The sequence below is a fragment of the Papio anubis genome, chromosome 5, assembly GCF_008728515.1.
Source record: "Papio anubis isolate 15944 chromosome 5, Panubis1.0, whole genome shotgun sequence".
Taxonomy (NCBI): domain Eukaryota; kingdom Metazoa; phylum Chordata; class Mammalia; order Primates; family Cercopithecidae; genus Papio; species Papio anubis.
The window spans coordinates 9,055,368-9,077,259 of NC_044980.1; positions in this window are offsets into that span (position 1 = coordinate 9,055,368).

Genomic DNA, 21,892 nt, shown 5'->3' on the forward strand with positions numbered 1-21,892 from the left:
AGCCTCCTGTGACATTTAAACTGTCAGTGAGAAGGACCTCAGATCTGCTGTGAAAGGTTCAACTATTTTAATTTAAAGCTACACGTCATTGTTTGCTTTTTATTCACACATAATCAACATTCATGTTTTCAGGTACATGTGACAATTTAATACATTCATATAATCTTTAAAGATCAAATCAGTATCATTGGTATATCCATCTCCTCAAATATTTGCCTTTTCCTTATGCTAGAAACGTTCCAATTATTCTCTGCTTGTTATTTTGAAACGTACAATAAAGAAAGAAATAAACTTGTCTATGTTGATATCTACTCCCATTCTAGGGACAGACATGCTTAGGGTATATTTTCTTTCACTAATAAAATGGTGGATTAATTTTTCTGTGAAAATTCTTCTTTAAAGTTTACTGCTTCTGAAAGCATGGAATTGTATTTCTCTGGTGATCAGTAATGCTGAGATTTTTTTGTATGTTTGTTGGCCGCATGTGTATCTTCTTTTGAGAAGTGTCTCATGCCAGTCAGAATGGCAATTATTATAAAGTCAAGAAAAAGCAGATGCCGGTGAGGCTGCTGAGAAATAGGAACACTTTTACACTGTTGGTGGGAATATAAATTAGTTCAACCATTGTGGAACACAGTGTGGTGATTCCTCAAAGATTTAGAACCAGAAATACCATTTGACCCAGCAATGCCATTACCGGGTATATACCCAAAGAAATATAAATCATTCTATTATAAAGTCACATGCACATGTATGTTTGCTGCAGCAGTATTCACAATAGCAAAGACATGGAATCAACCCAAATGCCCATCAACGATAGACTAGATAAAGAAAATGTGGTACATATACACCATGGAATACTACACAGGCATAAAAAGGAATGAGATCATGTCCTTTGCAGGGACATGGATGAAGCTGGAAGTCATTATCCTCAGCAAACTAACGCAGGAACAGAAAACCAAACACTGCATATTCTCACTTATAAGTGGGAGCTGAACAATGAGAACATATGGACACAGGGAGAAGAACAACACACACTGGGGCCTGTCAGGGGAGGGCGGGGTGAGAAGGGAGGGCATCAGGAATAATGCATGCCAGGCTTAATACCTAGGTGATGGGTTGACAGGTGCAGCAATCCACCATGCCACACGTTTACCTATGTAACAAACCTGCGCAAACGGTACACGTACCCCAGAACTTAACGTTTAATTTAGTTTAAAAGCATGGAAGTACAGTCGGCCACCACCACCCACCCACCCAATTTTCAATCAGATTCATCTCCAAATTACCTGGGTCTGTTGCTGGAATGTGGGGTGCATTCTCCCAGACAGCAGAGCCACAGATAGCTCTGGCTCCCCCAGCCAGCCCTCAAAGCCATCGTCTTAGAGTCTAATTGGAAATGTTTTTAGAAAAAGGAATTTTGCAATAAAAAAAAAGTCATGAATACAGTTCCGGTAATCATGACTAAAACATCAGAACAGTCACATAGAAAACACAGAAACAGAGTGTCTTGTTAGGACTCCCGAATAGTGACTGAGGAGAGCCTGGGTGAAGGAACCTGAGAGGGGAGAGAGGCCCATGGAATCCTGCAGTTGGTGCTCAGCGCTCCCGAGAGCCCACGGTGGACGGTGCTTGCTCACTTTATCACGTGTTTCATTTTGGGAAAGGGATGGCAAGCAGGACCCGTTGTCACCTGGTGTCTTGTTCTTGTTTGTTTTGTGATTCGGGTTTTGGTTCGGCAAGAGAATTATGAAAGGGAGAGAGAGGAAAATATCCTTGATGTGCCTGAGCAAAATTATAGAAGAAAGAGCAGGAGAGGGTAAGGGAGTTCAGTGTGGGGCTGAAAGAGGTTGCAGCAGCTGGAAATCCCTGGGCTGCGGAGTAGGAGGAGGTGAGAGGGACATGCTGCAGAATACCAGGCCCCTCACTGGCACTGCAGGTCCCCTCGCCCCAGCCTCCCAACCCTGTGACCTGGGATGGGTGTCTACATCTGACAGTCGCTGAGAAGGCAGGCCTGGCAAGGTGGCCCTTGTATGTACTAATACATGGAGTGGGCAGCTCTAGAAGTGGCTGTGATATGTGGGAAGGGTCACGTGGCAGAGGTGAAGGCGCACTGAGAGGCAGCACGGGAGGCTGGCTCCACACATTCCTACCTGAGGACAAATGCGAGGGCTCTGCCTTCCCCAGAGCCAGCACCCTCCATGCTCCACCTTCTGCTTGGGGGAAGGGGTGCCTGTGACATCCTGGACCATTGAAAAGGGAGGCTAAGCACACAAAACAACTCAGATGGGAAAAAGCAAATCACAGGGCTTAGATGAACCTCATCCTACAGTGCAATTAAATGACATCCAAGGATGAGCAGAAGGACAAGACACAGCCCTTGGCACTGCCTTCATGTGGGGTCCACTCCAGCACAGACAGGAGAGTCTGCAAGGGCTCTCCACCGAGCACTTCGCTCCCAGAGCTCTGGGCAGAGCTCACTGGCAAGGACTGATTTCTGTCCTTGCCATCCATGGCTCCTCCCAACCTAGTCCTCTGCTCCTTGAACCACTGAGCCCTCTGTGTGTTCCCATTCCCTCCAATCCCCCTACCCTGCACTTTGTACTGAAATCACTGAATCTTTATCCAGCGGGGTGACAAGGCATCTGGCTCTATTTTCCCCCAAATCCAATCTTCATAGCATAAATGTTATGAATCTATACACAGGAACTTCTTTAGCTTTTGATAGTCAAAGTTATTGAATCTCAAACACCATTTTTGCTTTCAAAAAGCCCAACTCTTGCAAGTCAATAGCTTGGATCTCAAGACTATGATCTCTTCATAAACTCCAAAAACCATCCAAGAAACTCATGATGAGACATGACTTCTCCATTATCTATGCTGTTCACTGTTCGTGGCTATTATGGGGGAAGGAGGTGGCCATTACCACCTCCATGGAGACCTAAGATCAAGGGAAGGCAGGTGTAAGAAGCATCAAAGTGTGCGTGTTTGCAGGTGTATTACCCTGGCTAATAAATCTAAATGTTTTCCTAATAAAGCAGCTGGGTAACAACTGCAAAATATTTCATATGCTTCCAGAATGTCCAAGATGTGTGTAGGTGTGAATGTGCACATTTGCCTATAACACAGGGGTATCACCTTAGACTAGCAGGTGACTGAACCACAGGATTCTGACAGACTTATGGGTTTTTTAATTATCCAGATGTTCCACCCTGAACTTGTGTTGCAATAATTGTTAGAAATATATAATAAATATACATTTTAAAAGAGTGAACAACAGAAATAAAATAAAATCATTAGGTGTTTCTGAATTGCATTTCTGTGGCGGCCCAGGAAACTGATGCTAACTGACTGGCCAGCAGGTGCCCAGGGTGAAAGACAAGCTGGGCCATTGGCCCTCTGTCCTCTGTCATTTCCAAGGCTCAGGCCATGGCCTCACACAGAGAGCTCCCAGCACTCCCGCATCTTTCTGACTCTTTCTAAAGAGCTGATTCCTCTGAAAATTCCCCATCCCAGAGCTTTTGTGCCCTCCCTTCTCCATGTTCCAGTTCTAGAAGATGAGAGGTTTCCAAAATCCAGACAGTTTGCGAATCCTGCAGTGCTGTCAGAGGCCCAAAACCTCATCCTGTATCCAGCTGGGAACAGAAGATTCTCGAACACCTATTCGCCTTGCCCACTCTCCCAGAGGAGATGATGCTCCTTCCAGCCTCAGTTCAGTCTGCAGCTTGGATTCACTCTGCACACCACCCAGTCTAAGAACCTCCTGATAAGGTGGGCTGGACAGTGGCCCCTCATGAGGTCCATGTCCTAGTCCCTTGGCCCTGTGGATACGTTTTGTCAATAAGACACTGCAGATACAACTCAGCATCTTGAGATGGGGAGATTATCCTGGATTCTCCAGGTGAGTTCAATTTCATAGCACAGGTGTCCTTATAAGAAAGGGCTGAGGAAGAAGCACTATCACAGAAGAGGAAAAGGCAATGTGGCCTTGAAAGTGATGGAAATGATGCACCCAGCAGCCTTAAAAGTGGGAAAGATGAAGAACAGGTCCTCACTGGAGCCTCCAGAAGGAGCTGGCCCCACTGACACCTTGATTTTAGGATAGTGAGACACTGTTCCGAGTTCTTTAAACTACTATGTTTGTGGCAATTTGTTATAGCAACTAGAAAGCAACCCCTCCCTTCCATACACCCCTATCCTGTTCTAACTGGATGATAGCTGGAGTCTTTCAGGAACCCTTGTGAGTTATAACCCAATGGCCACAGTGAACCTAGGCGAGGCCCGGGTCCTTCAAGCTGCATGGTCAGTATATGTGCTGCAGGCCCGGGGTCCACAGAGGATGTTAAGTAGAGAGAGAGACCTTGTTTTTTATTTCACTTGCTTCCCAAGCAGGAATTTCAATGCTGAAATCCTATCTTCACCATAGAGAAGCTGAGCTTAAGTTCTGTGGGCAGCAAAAATTAGCAGTCAGTGGCTACTCCCTACTCAGAGGCAGCAGACAAGTTCAAAGTCAGCTGTGCAAAAAGAGGTCATGGATGGCTGGGGATGTTGGGCTTGGATGTGGCCGGCTCCAGTTCTGGTCGTGGCTGTCCTCATGACCCATCCAGTATCATGCAAGGTAACCTTTAAATAGTTTGCATTTCCAGCTTTTCATCTGTGTGATCAGAAGCAATTACGCCTTCTCTACAGGGGTGCTGCAAAATCAGTTACGTTATGTCTGTGCTAATTTTCACACTGTTTGTAACTAGTCAGTGACTCAACTACAGCCTGATAAGTGGGGGTTGCCAACACCCTGGAGCGAGGTGAGTGAGCATGACCATTGTTGCATATTTCCTGAAACATGCGTATTTGACATGTAGCTTGGTGATGCAGCCAAAGACAGGAAAGCCAGACTGCTGGCTCATGTCATACTGCCCAGCACACTCTGCTTCAGTGTTTTCAAAAGGTTTAGCTAAAAGAAAATTTCTTCAAGGTGAAGCATAGATAGAAGCCCAACATAAAAACTGATAAATGTGGCGTTATTCACATCAACACGAGGAACGGACCTTGAGGGCGATCCAGGGTCCCTGTAAGCTGCCCCAAGCAACTTCGTGAAAAACCTAGAAGCTCCCAGGGGAGCCCAGCTTGGAAACCACTGTTCCAATCCATCCTCGGGGCTGTTAGAGTCAGCCAGTCCCAGGGACTATACAGTGTTTTAATGAAAGCTGGGCCTTTTCACTTGAAAAAACAGAGGCCCAGAATTATTGTCTCATTGAGCAAATGTCAGACTAGTACCAGAGCATGAATTGTGGAGCAGACAGGAGTGACGAGGGTCCTATAAATTGGGCCCCTGTTTGACGTCACCTGACCTCAGCCCCACGCTATTTATATCAAACCACATGGCTTCTTCCAGCTTCCCGCACTATTTCTTGCTTTCCTCTCCCGCGTTCCAGATTTGCCCCTTTGGAGTTAACCCCTTCGGGCCTCTCCTTGCTTCTCCTTTCATAACCAGCTTCATACAGTCATATGCCTAAAAAATCTATTACTGCTAAAGGTAACTCCCTGTCAACGTTCCATACTTATAGGGCAATAGAAAATAAACACTACTATATCCCAAAGGCAACCTCATTCAGTGACCAAGAAAAGGCCAGAGAATTCAAGGAGAAAATCTAGAAAACAACACAATTTATAAAATGTCTGCGTTGTACCCATGAGGAGCTTTTAATACATGCAGATTTAAGAGTGGGGCTTGAATCATTTCTGAGGTGCATTCTGACACCTGGCCACAGGTCCTGTTGCTGTCCCCACTCTGCTGGTTCTGGAGCCACCGAGCCCTCTGCTCGTTACATCCCCTTGTCTCCCCCTCCACTGCCACCCAGTTCTAGTGGCATGAATAGTTTGAATTTGGCTCCTGTGTGGTAGCAGACAGATATTGCAGGTGTGGAAAAGAGACGTTCAAGGAGAACTCCAGCTGAGGATGTTGGCCTGATGCAGCCAGAAGAATAGCAAAGGCTGAAATAAACAAAGACCAGCAACAGAGAGCAGGCACAGGCTGTTTACTCTTTACTTGTTACAGCAAGGGAGGCAGTCACTGTCACCGGTGTTTCGCAGAGACTGGAGGCAGACGATCAGGGAAGCTTCACAGTGGCAAAGGGGGAGGCTGCAGGTGTGCCCTGAGCGGAGGTTGCTGGCCTGGGTAAGCTGCAGGTGGGGTTCACTAGAAGCCAGGAATCCCATGGGATTGGTTAGGGGAGTGAATCTGGCTTTCTCTGGCAGATCCTGTGTTGGAAGTAGGGGAAAAAATTAGAGTCGTCGGTGATGCATCAAGTCCTGGCCACTTGGGGCTGGTTGCTACAGGTGCTATTGTCTGGTTCATTTGGTGGCGAGAGGCAGCAATCTGACTTCCTGGGCTGGTTGCTATAGATCAGCGGTCCCCAACCTTTCTGGCACCAGGACCCAGTTTTGTGAAAGACAATTTTTCCACAAGACCGGAGCGAGAGGTGGGCAATGGGCTGGGAGGGGATGGTTTCAGGATGAAACTACTCCACTTCAGATCATCAGGCATTAGGTTCTCATAAGGAGAGTACAACCTAGATCCCTTGCATGTGCAGCTTCCAATAGGGCTCACGCTCCTATGAGACTCCAATACCACTGCGGATCTGACAGGAGGCGGAGCTCAGGTAGTAATGCTCACTCGCCCACCACTCACCTCCTGCTGTACATCCAAGGTCCTAACAGGCCACAGGCTGGTGCTGGTCTGCGGCCCAGGGGTTGGGGATCCCTGCTGTAGATAATGAGATGGTTTCCTGGGCAGGTGATGTGGTTTGGCTCTGTCCCCACCCAAATCTCATCTTGAATTCCCATGTGTTGTGGGAGGGACCGAGTGGGAGGTAACTGAATCATGGGGACAAGTCTTTCCCATCCTGTTCTCGCAATAGTAAGTCTCACAAGATCTGATGTTTTTAAAAAGAAGAGGTTCCCTGCACAAGTTCTCTCTCTTTGCCTGTCACCATCCACTTAAGAAGTGACTTGCCCCTCCTTGCCTTCCACCATGATTGTGAGGCCTCCCCAGCCATGTGGAATTGTTAAGTCTTCTTTCTTTTGTAAATTGCCCAGTCTCAAGTATGTTTTTATCAGCATGAACACGGACTAATACAGCAGGTCTCTACAGATTATGGGCTATAGTTCTATTTTCACATCTGGTGTGGCCTTATCTATTCATATATTCTGTCTCTCTGGCAGTGAACCAAGCAGCTTCAGCCTGCTCCAGCCACATCAGCCTGCAGTGGAGCAGTGATGGCAGGTGGGGGTTGGGGGAAGGGTAGTGGATTGAATGGTAGTCCCCCAAAAACATACATTCATGTCCTAATCCTCAGAATCAGTGGATGTGACCTTATCTGGAAGAAGGGTCATTGTGAATGTAATTAAGTTAAGGATCTCCAGATGTGATTATCCTGGTTCACCCGGATGGTCCCTTAATCCAACAACAGTGTCCTTAAAGAAAACAGAAGAGAAGACCGAGAGGAAGAGAAGGCTACATGAAGACGTAGCCAGAGATTGGAATAAGGCAGCTACGAGCCAAGGAACACGTGGAGCCACCAGAAGCTGGAGGAGGCAGGGAAAGATTCTCCCTAGACCCTTCAATGGGCCTGACCCTGCTGATGCCTTGATTTTTGACTTCCAGCCTCCAGAACTGTGAGGGCAACAAACGTCTGCTATGATGTACCAAGTGTGTGCTATTTGTTATGCAGCCCTATCTTGCCCTGCCTAAGGGGGAAGACTAGGGAAAGAGGATATTTCCTAGACTTGGTTCAAATAACCAAGCTATTTGGAAGAAAATTGAAAAATTCAAACACTCAGATATTTTAGAGTGACTTTATGTTTTATACTGTGAAAATAGACATCTAGATTTATTTTTATTTTCTCCTAGACGTTTGGCCTTTTGGAGATCTAGAGATCCTTTGGTATGTGGTCAGCAGTCCCTTGAAGATGCATCTGTGGCTATTTACCTAAATGCACCCATCAGATAGTGTCATTCATATGTTGGTAATTAATAATAAATATAGAACTTGTTTACAGAACCAGGGTAATAGGCATGATGGGCAATACATATTACCTGAGGAACTGTAATCTATTTTAGCATACTTAGGATTCGTCCGGTTATACTCTTACTACACTCCCCCACGCTCTGGAGTTTCTCTTTCCCCTCTTATCTCCTGTCCTCCTTTATGCATAGATTCGGGTCACTTCTGAATTAACCATAATATTTTAGAAGCAAAAAAAGGTGTCTATAGCCAAATAAGTACTACATTGCTTTCTAAATTGAAACCCCACATTGTTAAAACTCTGGACTTATTACCATTTTCCCAATGCATTATCCGTGTCATATTAATCGTTTAGACCCCAATTGACTGTAATAAACTCAAATAATAGAGTGTGGACATGTAATTAACATGCATAACAAATGCTCTTGGAAATTCATGCAGAATATTCCCAACTGCAGTACCAGTTATCATGGCAGCGTGCCTACAGGGGGTCCACAGCATCCCAAAACATGTGCCCAGTCACAAATGGGCAAATTCACATCCATGTGGGTAAACATGTTGGAGAATAAGTTGGTATATTCAAGTGCAACTGATGCATGGGTTCAACTTCTTTGACCCCAGCTTTGTTTCAAGATGTCAGTTTCTGACGCTCAGCAGGAATTCCCCAGAAAAGAATCTGCCGATTGACATCCACAAAGCAGGCCCCCTCTCTGCACTATTTTAGATCTTTCTTTTCTCATCTTTGTAGATAGAGAACAGTAGGAAGACTAAATGATCGGATTCAAATATGAAGGAATGTTCTCTTTTAGCAGACCTAATTTCATCATGTTTCACAGAGAAGGACTGATGAAGTCAACACATTCACACAGAAAATCTCTATGTCTCAAATGCAAATGTCAACGTATGTCACAAACCTTTGAAATTTGCATTCTTTAGAACTACACTGCTAGAAATTGATCCTAGGGAAATACGAGAAAAGTGCAAAAGGATGTATATCAAGGGTATTAATCACAGTAGTGTTTATACAGCAGGAAGAAAAAAAAAAAATCTGGAAGCAATCTAAAATGAGGCCGGATAGGTCATCAAGGAAGGTTCTGGATGCAGCAACCGTGGTGACCCGAGAGTCAACACAATCGCATTGTAGTTGAGCTTATTCAAGCAAAGCTGTCTTCAGTAGGGACTTTCTCCTCTAGAGAGCATGTGCACTTTGATTTTACCTGTCCTCAAACTGACCTTTTGCTCATTATAATAGTAAAAAACACACCCCTGGGTGGAGATTTAAGATGCTAATGAGACATGCAATGTACGAACAGGAATGTGCAGCTACTGCACGTGTGCACCCAGAGGACCACCCAGAACATGTTTATAGCAACACCTCTTCCCACCTACTTATGAATAATTGTGTAAGACTCCCCTAATGGGAGTCTCCCTAGAGTCAGTCTTTGCTGTCCCATCCTTACGAGCAGCCTGCCCTGATTCTCTTTCTTACGGTTACTGTCTATTCTGCGACTAACTTTCAAAACATTCTTTTTCTCTAGCAATAAATTACTCTATGCTGCATCTCCTTTGCTGTGCATCTCTTAAATTCTTTTAAACTAAGACAAGAACCAAGGTATCACAACAGTGCTCAACAAAGGAAATTAGTAGATAATTATGGGATAGCTCCATAGTGGAAAATGATTAGAGTCATTACAATGAAGCTAAAAGAATATATTTATGGGTCTGGAAAATGTTTATTACTTAAGTAGAAGTTTGTTTTAGTTTCCTATGGCTGCTGTAATAAATTACCACAAATTTAGTGGATTTAAGAAACAAATGTATTTTGCAGTTCTGGAGGTCAAAATTTAAATGGGTCTCTGTCGGCTAAAATCAAGATGTCAGCAGGATGGTATTCCTTCTGGAGGCTCTCAGGGAGAATACGTTCTCCTTGCCTTCCCAGCTTCTGGAGGCTGCCTGCAGGCCTTGGCTCATGGTTGCTTTCTCCATCTTCAAGGCCAGGAGTGTGGTATCTTCCACTCTGCCTCTGACTCTGCCCTCTGCTTCCACTGGCACATCTGCTTCTTGACTCTGACCTTTCTGCCTGCCTCTTATAAGGCCCCTGTGATTACATGGGGGCCACAAAGATAATCCAGGATACCCTCCCTCCCTATCTCAAGCCCCTTAATCACATCTGCAAAGTTGCTTTAGTCATTTAAGATAACATAGTCACAAATTCCAGGGATTAGCATATGGACATCTTTGGAGGTCTATTATCCTGAGTGCCACAAAAGTTCAAATTGCAGAATAATAAACCTAGGCATGGTTCCATTTGTCTATGTTTTGACAAAAATTATATAAATATTAGCCAACAGACACTCCTATCACTCAGGAAATGCCAAGGTTTTGAAGACCTGCACCAGGAAGTGAAGATGAAGACTGGATATATTCCTTGTTATACTACATTCAGCTTTTACAATTTGCAAACCAGAAGGAGACCTGCCCTGCTTTTCTCAGCTTTTTGCTCTTAGCAGCCCTTTCCTTCAGGAATGATTGCAAAATGCACAGATGTACCAAAAGGGAGAAGAGGATAATGGAGGAGGGGAGACATATTTGGCTAGTATTTACTCACATTATCTTCCACTCATACATACATGCATATATATATATGCCAAAAACCTTGAAGCTCATGAGACGTCTCCCTGGCACAGTGACTCCATGCTCATATTTTCACTTATTTTTCTATTCAACAAATAAGTAGTAAGTCCCTACAATATAGTGAGCTCCAGGAAAAGCTCTGGAATAGAGAAGGCACGGCGCTTGCCCCACTGGGAGCTTACAATTTAGCAGGTGAGAGGGACACCAAACAGCTAGGGAAACAGATAATTACTTGATCACAATGGTGCACTGAGGGAAAAGTACTGGGTGGTGTGAGCACATGCTGGGAGAGTAAAACTTGACAACAGGCTCAGAAAAGGCAGTCCCAGGCAACTCCAGCCACTGTGAGGGCTGAAGCATGAGTAGGTGTCAGCAAGATAAAGTTGAGAAGGTGGAGGGGGAAGAAGAAGGTCCCAGCATTGGAAATATGCTTGCAAGCTCTGGATTGAGAAGCCTCTCTTCAAGGAACCGAATAACGATTGGCATGGAGCACAGAGGATGAGAGAGGAGGAGGATGCAGCTGCAGGGGTAACCTGGGGCCAAGAATCGGGGTCCAGTGGGTCAAACTAAGGGTTTTAAACTTGTCTAAAAAGCAATAGTGAGCCATTTAGGTGTTTAAGCAGAGGGTCAACATGATGAAATGTATGTTTTAAAAACATAACTCCATTGCAGTGTCAAGAATAATCAGGAGGGAGCTAAGGAAATTTGGGGAAGAAAAATCAATTGCTATTTCCACGATATGATTGTAGATCTGACCCAGATGATGGTATGGAGGCAGACAGAAGTGGACAGGTATTTAGGAAGATGAACTCTGCCGCAGGGATGATGACCAAGTGTCCAGCTTGAGCAATCTGATGTTGCTTTGAAGTAATAAGGAATGGCGAAGGATCTAATTAGAGGACAAAGAACGGAAAGCATCAGGGTATGGCATGAGTTTAGTTTCACTAATGTAGTCCCAAATTTGTCTCTTGTCTTTATAAACTCTCCCAGAAAATCTGCTATTTTAATACCAAACCACATTTCTGACTTCTTTCAGCATAAAAGTATTCCCAAGGTTCTTTTTTCTTTTTTAATCAGACCAAGAGCCTTTGGGTACAAAAATACAGCCACAAAATCTGTAAGATATCCCCTTAAGCTTAAGAAGTGATGTTAATTAACCACTCTTCTAAAGCTTATATCTATTGTAAATTTTAGCACAATGATTATAATAAACACAAGTAAGCTTGTTTTCTTTTAGGTAAAAAAACATTTGGAAACCTCAACCTGGAAACTTAATTCTATCCTGGCAAAGACCAGATCCCTCTGAGATGATTATTACCATTACTATCCCACTCTCTTTTCTGTACTCAACCTTGATTAAATAATGGGAAACACATGGATAAAATGAGTCCCCTGCAAATGTCAACAAGAGTACTTTTACCCCTAGTTCCTCCTGCAACATGGCAGGTTTCCCTACCACACAGTGATTAATTCAGAGATATAGAGTTAATCTATAACAAAGTTCCAACAGAAACATTTTAATACTGTTTATTGTAACCAGAAATGGATGGCACGTATTGAAATGGTTACTAACCAATTTTCATAATCAGAAAGAATTATGCTGTATTGGCCAAAATATTAGTCATGGGATTAGAATCCATCTTCCCTTGAATAGCCTAATCCTCTTTAAAATAGCTTAATCAGGTTAGCTTCACAGTAAATTTTAGTAAACCCATCACTCTTATAAAATAATTCAGAAAAGGGAAGATCAAAGTTTTTTAAATCCTTGATGCTGATGAAACATTGGGCAAAATAAATGTCTTACAAAGCACTTAAATAATTGGTTTAAGCTAACTATCCTAATAGAGACACATTTACCGTTACAAATGGATTTGTATTATAAAGTGGGAACCAGCACTAGCACTGTGGGAACAAGTTATCAGTGCTAGTTTTCTGAAAAATGTGACAGTAACAAGAAAAGGCATACGGAAACGTCTCACCAAGCACCCTGCCTTCCAGCCATTTTTAAATGAAAGCCCTTTTTGGCAATGCTATTTGAGCACACGATGACCAGATAGGGTGGCTGATTGCTTTGTGACCTCTGTTTAACACAGCACCCTCTCCTAGTCAACACCATGTTGGCAAGCAAAAACAGCCCGAGCTTTTCAAAGCATCTAGTTTGCTTTGGGGGAACTGTCACCTTAAGACTTCTAAGAATTTCTTACGCATGCTATATTACTTGGCCACAACCCTATCTTCCTATAGACTGCAAAAGTGCTTGAGAAACCAAGAATGGGATCACAAATGTGCTCCTGTAAGTTTCCACATAGATTCAACTCCGTATTGGATCTTTTCATGTCATCTTGGATTCTTATTTTATTCTAATTTATACACTGTCAATCCAGACTTATAACATCAAAAAAAAAACCACGATGATCACATCTATATATCTTTATTCAAGCTACTGATAAAAACATTGAAGGTTACAGATCCTAGAACAATGACCTTTGATCAATTGCAAGTCCGCATAGAATGACCTCATCACCCACTGGTTGTTCTTCCCAGTAAGTGTCCTTGCATCGAACCCAAAATTTTCTAAAGGCTTATCTGAAACTGAACATACATGAAATCAACAATGTGGGTCTCATGAATGCATGCCCTCAAACAGGTTCTAAGATTCAAAACCTTCCATTGACTAATGAAGAAAATTTCCCCTGGTTCCACCCCACCTAAACATGGGTTCCCATTACTGTCTCTTCTTTGCCATCTGCCCACAAGTCAGCCACCTTGTTGAAAGTGAAAAAGCTACTGCCAATATAATTTCAATCAAAATGCTTTTATACTTTTGGAGATTATTAGTGTGATGGTTAATTTTATGTGAAAACTTGACTAGGCTATGGTGCCTACATATTGTTCAAGCATTATTCTGTATGTTTCTGGGGACGTGGTTTTTCAATGAGATTTACACTTAAATTGAGACTTCGAGTAAAACAGAATGTTCTCCATAGTGTGGTTGTCTTATCCACATTATGGATGAGATTGCGTTTCATCCAATCAGTTGAAGGTCTGAATAGAACAAAAGACTGACTTCCCCCGAGTAAGAGGCATACGTTCATATCCTACGGGCTCTGTTTGTCTGGACAAGCCTCACTAACACAAGAATATATAATACTTTTTATTACAAAAAAGTACAAAAATTTGCTAATACATTGCACAAAAACAATCTTGTATCCATACTTCTTCAATTAGTCATTTTATCATACTAGCCTCTTTATTCTCTTTAAGTGGTTCACACCCAGAGTTCTTCAGACTTCTCCTTTCAGGATGCTTCCACCTTCCTGTTTGTCCTTGAAGTCTTAGGTAAAGGAAATATAAATATTTCACCACTGCAACTCCTGTTTTCTACTCTTCAGAAGATATCTCCTGAATCATGGGTCAAAATACAGCCACTCTTTGGTATAGAAGTCATAGAATATTAATAACTCATAGTGGATATATCAGTCGTGCTTATTTTAATAAAAACACTACATTCAGGACACAAGAGCCCCTTCAAGGCAAATGAGAAAGGGAAGCCTAGCTGAGAGTGACAGGAACTGGAGTGGCTAAGGGCAAGAGGATGCTGTGCACAAACACTTCTGTGGAACATGAAGAAAGGCCTCACCAGTTCTAGGCATGCCAGAGACATCCACTTTTTTGTGGCTATAACAATGATATTTTCAATGACAAATGATTTCTCAGGAGAGGTCTTGGTCTAATGAGACGCTACCATAAAGTAATAAAACCACAAAAGACTGCAGAAAAACAGAATGATAGATAAGCTATGGAACACTGCCAAGTTGTCTTTGCATTTCAATTACTTGCGGCAATAAGAGACAGACATAATATGGGTAATAAAAAGCCAACCATAATCCAAAAACTTAATTTTAGCAAATGGTTCAAAGTCTTCCCACAAGATCCTTTACTAAAACCATTGACAAATGTTGTATTTGCAGGAGAGAGCTACAGAAGCCTGCCTGAGAAGACCACTTAAAAGCCAGTCTCCCAGAGGAGCAGTGCTGGGTGAAGTATTCAGAGGTCTCAAAGAGACTGGCTCCATCCGTCCTCAACAGACAGATGTGTAAATAAGAATGCCAGTTCTAAATCCCAACAAAAGAATTCTTGACTCAGCAGGATACTTCTTCTGATCAGCACATTCTCTCCCTGTTGAAAACTCCACCATTGACAATTATAAACAAAAGGTTGTTTGATGAGCATGAAGTGAGGACAAGGGAAGCTTGTAGAATAATTTGAAGGATAGTGATATCAAGTCTTCGGGAAACAAACCTTTCAGAGAGACCAAAACCTGTGCCTACCACTAGACATCCTCTGTATGAGCAGTGAAGTTCCTGCACCAGAAATGCTCTGCTCGCTAAGTCTCGATCTCTGAGCCCCTTGTTTATAATCTGCTCTCTACTGACGAGGTCTTTTTTCAGATGAGGTGGTTTAGAATAGACTAAGTACAGCTTTAGACATGTTAATACACCGTAATTTCCTGAGAGCCACTGACTCTCCCTTCCTAATCACTGACATCATGATTAGCCTCAAACTCCCCTAATACCCATTTATAGATCAATGCATAGGGTGAGTGTTGTGGGCTGAAGTGTCTCTCCAAAATGCGTATGTTGAAGTCCTCTTCCCTCAGTTCCTCAGTATATGACTGTATTTGAAGATAGGGTCTTTAACAAGGTGATTAAGTTAAAATGAGGTCATTTTAGATGAGGTCCTCATCCACTACAAATGGTGTCCTTATAAAAGGGAAATTCGGACACAGAGACAGGTACAAATAGAGGGAAGACCATGGGAAGGCACAGGGAGGAGATGACCATGGACAAGCCAAGGACGGAGGCCTGGAACAGAGTCTTCCTTCACAGCCTCGGGAGGAACCAACCCTGCTGACACCTCTGTTCCCTGCGGAAGAGATCTGAGTTCCCCCAAGTTACTGGTGCTGAATCTGTAGGGATCCACAGCAACTTCAGTCCTTGCCTCCTCAGAAGAAGGAATTCAACTGAGGGGCATAAAGCAGAAAAAGAGACCGAAGCAAGTTTCAGAGCAGGAGTGCTAGTTTATTTAAAAGGCTTTAGAACAGGAAAAGAAAGGAAAATTCGTTTGAAAGAGACCCAAGTGGGCACCTGGAAGATCCAAGAGAGAAAAGAGAACAAAAAAAGACTGCAAAACGAGAGCCTTTCACCTTGATCCCAGGACTTTTGGGCCTCACCTCTTTCCCATGATTCTTCCCTTTAGGATGGGCTTTCCACGTGCCCAGTGCTTGTTTTACCCTTTGGAACTGAGCACAGCACAGTGTGTTTAAGGACTTATATGCATGCCCACCTGAGCCTTTCTTCCCTTTTCTGGTGGAGTTGCCCCCAGAAGATCATACTTCATCACTTTTGTCTCTTAACACGTATGCCCAGGAAGTTGCTTCTCCCTGGGGTTTGCGTTCAATTAACATTTTGATGTTAATGGGTGTGGACCATTTGGAAGTGGCCTCTCCCTGGCGCTGCCAAACTATCATTTTTAGAAAGGCAATGCAATAACCGCTGACCATCACCGGACATTCTAGTGGGTGGAGGAAGGGCCCACTCCTGCCCTGCTCATGCCTAACTACCTGTAACTCCTCCATATAAGACAGACTTCCAGCCTCCAGAACTGTGAGACAATGCATTTCTGTTGGTTAACTCACCGAGTCTATGTTACTTCATTACGACAACCCTAGAAAGCTAATACAGTGGGTGGCTTCAGAACTTACATGTGGATTTTTCCCTCTCAGAGTTTTTCACAATTTTAAGAGGTTTGGGTTTGTTTGTTTGCCCCTACCTACCACCACCACCAAACAATAAAAGTTACTACCCACAGCGAAGCTAATGAGCATGGAGCTCCCTATTACCAAAGATGGAGGGAGGGGAGCTCTGTTAAAGGAGGGAGCAGGGATGCTTGTAGACCCCAAATCACATAATTAGCTCAGAGTAACTGGTAAAGCATAGGTTGATAAAGAATCATGCATATATATTCATTCATACTATTGAATATCCATGAAACCATTGTCTTCACTTAGATCCTCAATATTCACTTATCCCTTTATTCCCAACCCCCTGCAATCTCTTTTCTTTTTTCTTTTTTTTAGTGATAAATGCTACATATTTATGGGAGAAGGCTAGAGTATTGTGGTGGTGATGGTGATAACACTTTTTTTTATTATACTTCAAGTTCTGGGGTACATGCGCAGAACGTGCAGGTTCGTTACATAGGTATACACATACCCTGTTGGTTTGCTGCACCCATCAACCCATCGTCTACATTAGATATTTCTCCTAAAGCTATCCTTCCCCTAGCCCCACACCCCCTGACAGGCCCCAGTGTGTGCTGTTCCCCTTCCTATGTCAATGTGCTCTCATTGTTCAACTCCCACTTATGAGCGAAAACATGCTGTGTTTGGTTTTCTGTTCTTGTGTCAGTTTGCTAAGAATGATGGTTTCCAACTTCATCCACGTCCCTGCATAGGACATGAACTCATCCTTTTTTTATGGCTGCATAGTATTCCATGGTATATATGTACCACATTTTCTTAATTCAGTCTATCATTGATGGGCATTTGGGTTGGTTCCAAGTCTGTGCTATTGTGAACAGTGTAGCAATAAACATACATGTGCATGTGTCCTTATAGAATGATTTATAATCATTTGGGTATATATCCAGTAATGGGATTGCTGGGAAAAATGGTATTTCTAGTTCTAGATCCTTGAGAAATTGCCACACTGTCTTCCACAATAGTTGAACTAATTTACACTCCCACCAACAGTGTAAAAGCGTTCCTATTTCTCCACATCCTCTCCAGCATGTTATTTCCTGACTTTTTAATGATTGCCATTTTAACTGGCATGACATGGTATCTCATTGTGGTTTTGATTTTTATTTCTCTAATGACCAGTGATTAGGTTTTTTTCATGTTTGTTGGCGGAATAAATGTCTTCTTTTGAGAAGTGGCTGTTCATATTCTTTGCCCACTTTTTGATGGGGTTGCTTTTTTTCTTGTAAATTTGTTTGAGTTTTTGTAGATTCTGGATATTAGCCCTTTGTCAGATGGATAGATTGCAAAAATTTTATCCTACTGTGTAGGCTGCCTGTTCACTCTTATGATAGTTTCTTTTGCTGTGCAGAAGCTCTTTAGTTTAATTAGATCCCATCTGTCAATTTTGGCTTTTGTTGCCATTGCTTTTTGTGTTTTAGTCATGAAGTCTTTGCCCATGCCTATGTCCTGAATGGTATTGCCTAAGTTTTCTTCTAGGGTTTTTATGGTGTTAGGTCTTATGTTTAAGTCTTTAATCCATCTTGAGTTAATTTTTGTACAAGGTGTAAGGAAAAGATCCAGTTTCAACTTCTGCATATGGCTAACCAGTTTTCCCAACACCATTTATTAAATACAGAATCCTTTCCCCATTGCTTGTTTTTGTCAGGTTTGTCAAAGTTGAAGGGATGTTTTTTATGGCTCTTTAACTACCAAATCCAGTGGATGATTTTTTGCTATCTTTCTGGACCTCTTCTACATGAGATCCCTTCCTCCCTGTTGAAACGCTCCATCTTTACTCGCTCACATCACAATGAATCAAGTTTCTTCTGTGATCTCTGCCATTGATATTATTCCTCCAGTTGCCTTGGTAAATATCACTGTCTCTTGAATTTGTGCTAGCCCACTTCTATCAATACATAAATGTATTTGCCACTTACACACTGATGGCCCTCATACCAACAGCAAGAACCTGAAACCGATTTTGCAAAAATTGTAACAATGAGAAAAATTATGGCAGTGGGGGAGATCTGATCTAGCTAACTCTCATCTTGCCTTTAGCCTTCAAGATGCCCTTAATGATTCCCAGGCTTAAATCAAACTAACTTGAGGGGATATTTAGTTTATAGTTTAAATAATAGCCCTTCCCCAAAACTTAACCACTTTTGTAAAGTTAATGAGAGACCACTGGGCTAGGAGGATAGAGGGGCCTGAATTCTGACAAGGCATAGACATAAATGACTGCTAGCCATTATTCTAGAGATCACAAGATAGGCAACTTCCCCAATTACTCTTGCATATAACATCACTATTGTAGAACCTAACTTTGGCCTTTTGAGATATCTTTTCAGGTTTTTTGCATGTCTGATGACCAATGGCTCCACCTAGACATGCCAACTGCTCCTTTGGCCCCACCCAGAAGCAACTCAGGGCACAGGAGGACCATTGGCCACACCCCTATGATTGTATCCCCAACCAATCAGCAGCAAGCACCCATCACATAGCCACTCCAACCCCTTCCCCTAAACTACGTTTTTAAAACCCTAGCCCACAAATTCTCAAGGAGATTGATTTAAGTAACAACTCTGTCTCCCATTTGGCATGGTTGACTTCGCATCAATGAAACTCTTTCTTTACTGCACTGAAATTGTCTCATGTGTATTAGCCCATTTTCACACCACTATAAAGAACTGCCTGAGACTGGGTCATTTATAAAGGAAAGAGATTTAATTGACTCACAGTTCTGCATGGCTGTGAAGGCCTCAGAATACTTACATTCATGGTGGAAGGCACAGGGGAAGTAGGCACCTTCTTCACAAGGCAGCAGGAGAGAGAAGAGAGTGAGCAAGAGCAGGGAAAACTGGCTTGTAAAATCAGCTTTCATATGAACTCACTCACTATCACAAGGACAGCATGAGAGACAATGCCCCCATAATCCAATTACCTCCTTTCCTCCCTCAATACATAGGGATTACAATTCAAGATGAGATTTGGGTGGGGGCACAGAATCAAATCATATCACTGTGAATTGATCTTGTTTGTGCAGTGGGCAGGAAGAACACGATGGGTGGTTACAAACCCAGCCATTTCCCATTGCATCCAGCCTGATACAGCTTGTCCAGCTTTCTAATAAGGAAACTCAATGCCAATTCCACTCATATTTTTTTAGGACCATATCCTTGGCTCTTCCTGCAACCCCTCCTCAGTGGCATCCTCACACTCTGGAAGAGGACACACATATTTTATTGGCTCTCTCTGCTTTCCCTGCTTATAAGTACCTGAGGATTTGCACTGCCTGTAGAATACGTGGAAAACTTTTTAACATGCCATGCCAGACCCTGCACAAACTGGTTCAGTTTATCTTTCGGCCTCCACTCCATTCTCTCTCTGATCTTCCATGCTATTCACAGCAGACAGCTTGTTTCTTCTCAGACATTTCCAGGCTTTTGTTCATATTCTTCATGTCTGGAGAATCTTTCTCTCCTAATCTGACCTAAAAATAGCTACTTGTCTTCCTGATATTGAAAAAGCACTCCTTCTCTTAAGTTTTCAATGAATCATAGTCAGGCAGAATTCCACCATATTTCATGTTCCCTCTATATGTTACAAGTGGCACTATTGCAGTATTTATATACTGTGTCATGGTCATTTGCTTGTGAATCTGCCTTCTCCATCACTGCATGAGCCACTGCAGGAAAGGGCCACTACTCTCTCAACTCTTAAGAAGTCTCTTAAACCCCCTACCATCATCAACATGGTGACTCTGAGTGCTCCTGAAGGGAATTCAGGTCTTTAGATGAGGGAGTACACACTACCCACATAAGACTGGGAGAAAGAAATGGCTTTGCAAAGAAATAAAAAATGGTATTCACCAGAGAATCAGCACACCACTTACCCTTTTCAGGATTTATGACTTTCTGAATATAAAAATGTCTAGGATATATCATGGAGAATGGCACCATCCAAGGCTGGGACCTGGTCCCTGAAATTCCTGACAGGCAGTTCTGCTAATTACAACTTCAAATGATCCCCTCTTCAATTTAGCTACGTGGAAGTAAAAATTGACCTTTCATCTGCCTGACAGGGTTGTCAAGATCAACACAGCTTGTGAAATTTAGCTCTTGATATCAGTATGAGAAGTCACCCTAAGATTTCTGGAGCAGCAGAACTGTCTCAAGAAGGGGAGTCTTGGGGATGGCTCATTTGTTTGAGGGAAAGTCTCTGAACACACCTTTTTGGTTCCTAAGATGTAAAGCTAATGCCTGCCCACTGTTCTAAAGGAAAACTATGAGACTCCCTGATGCAAGTTCAGGTTATATGATTAGTCTGAACTGTGTCTTTGTTGACTCTTTATAGGAGGCTGTGGAAGAGGAGGAGCAGAAAGAAATGGCTCCTGATTTAGTGTGATTTTAGAAAGAACTATTGCTTATTGAAGATAAATGTCAGCATTTCACAGTAACTCACTAGATCCTCTAACGTAAGACCTGGAATATCAAGAAAGATGCCAAGACATGGATTGTCCCCTAATGCTGGAGTTTGGACTACAAAAGGAAATAAGCTTGGCATGGGAAAACAAAAACTGCACTGGGTGGTTCACATATGCACTGGTGTGATGGGTGTGGACTAGTCCTGGCCCTTAGAGCACATCCTAATGTTGAACTAGCCTCTTCTGATGTGGTCACTCTGAGAGCCCCTGGGGTGAGAGGTGAGCACTTTCCCCTGAAATGAGTGTGTCTTTATGAAATCCATACCCCTGGGAAGAGGGAGATATGAGAACAAGGAATGCAGACTCCAGAGGTGAACCCTGAAATTATATAGTGGGGAGCCATTGTCTTCTCTCTGATCTTATAGTGGTTGAATTTCAAATGGTGAGGGAGTGACTGCCAGATCTCATAACTGACCTCACAACAGTTGAAAACTATTCTTGGAATTGTACTTCCCTTTTGTTATCCATAGGCCTTTGGTAGAAATTTTACCAACTCTAAGCCTGATTTTAGTCATGCTATGAGCTCTCAGTGGAAAGGTCTGTGTGATTTTGGGGATAGAGAGGCAAAGGGGGTCAGTAATGTCCCTCCCACGTGGCCCAAGTAGTGGCCCTTAAGCCTTCCCAAAAGAGAGAGACTGGATCCACCATAGAAGATGCCACATGAGAGGAGCAGGGGATGTGGGGGGTGCCAGGAGGATGATGCTGGAGCCAAAGATGTGAGGGAGTGAAGCACATAGAGCTCAAATCCCCAGAAATCCCTCAAATACCCAAGGATCCATTGGAGGGGAACAGGCACCTGCAGGGGGACGTTTGAAGTCACGTCACTTTGCAAATTAAAGAAAATACAATTTCTATTTGTACCTGCGAGCTGATGACGGCTGGACACCCCAGTTACCAGTTCAAACCAGTTATTTTCCATGCAGATGCTTGATTGCATTTTTCCACTCA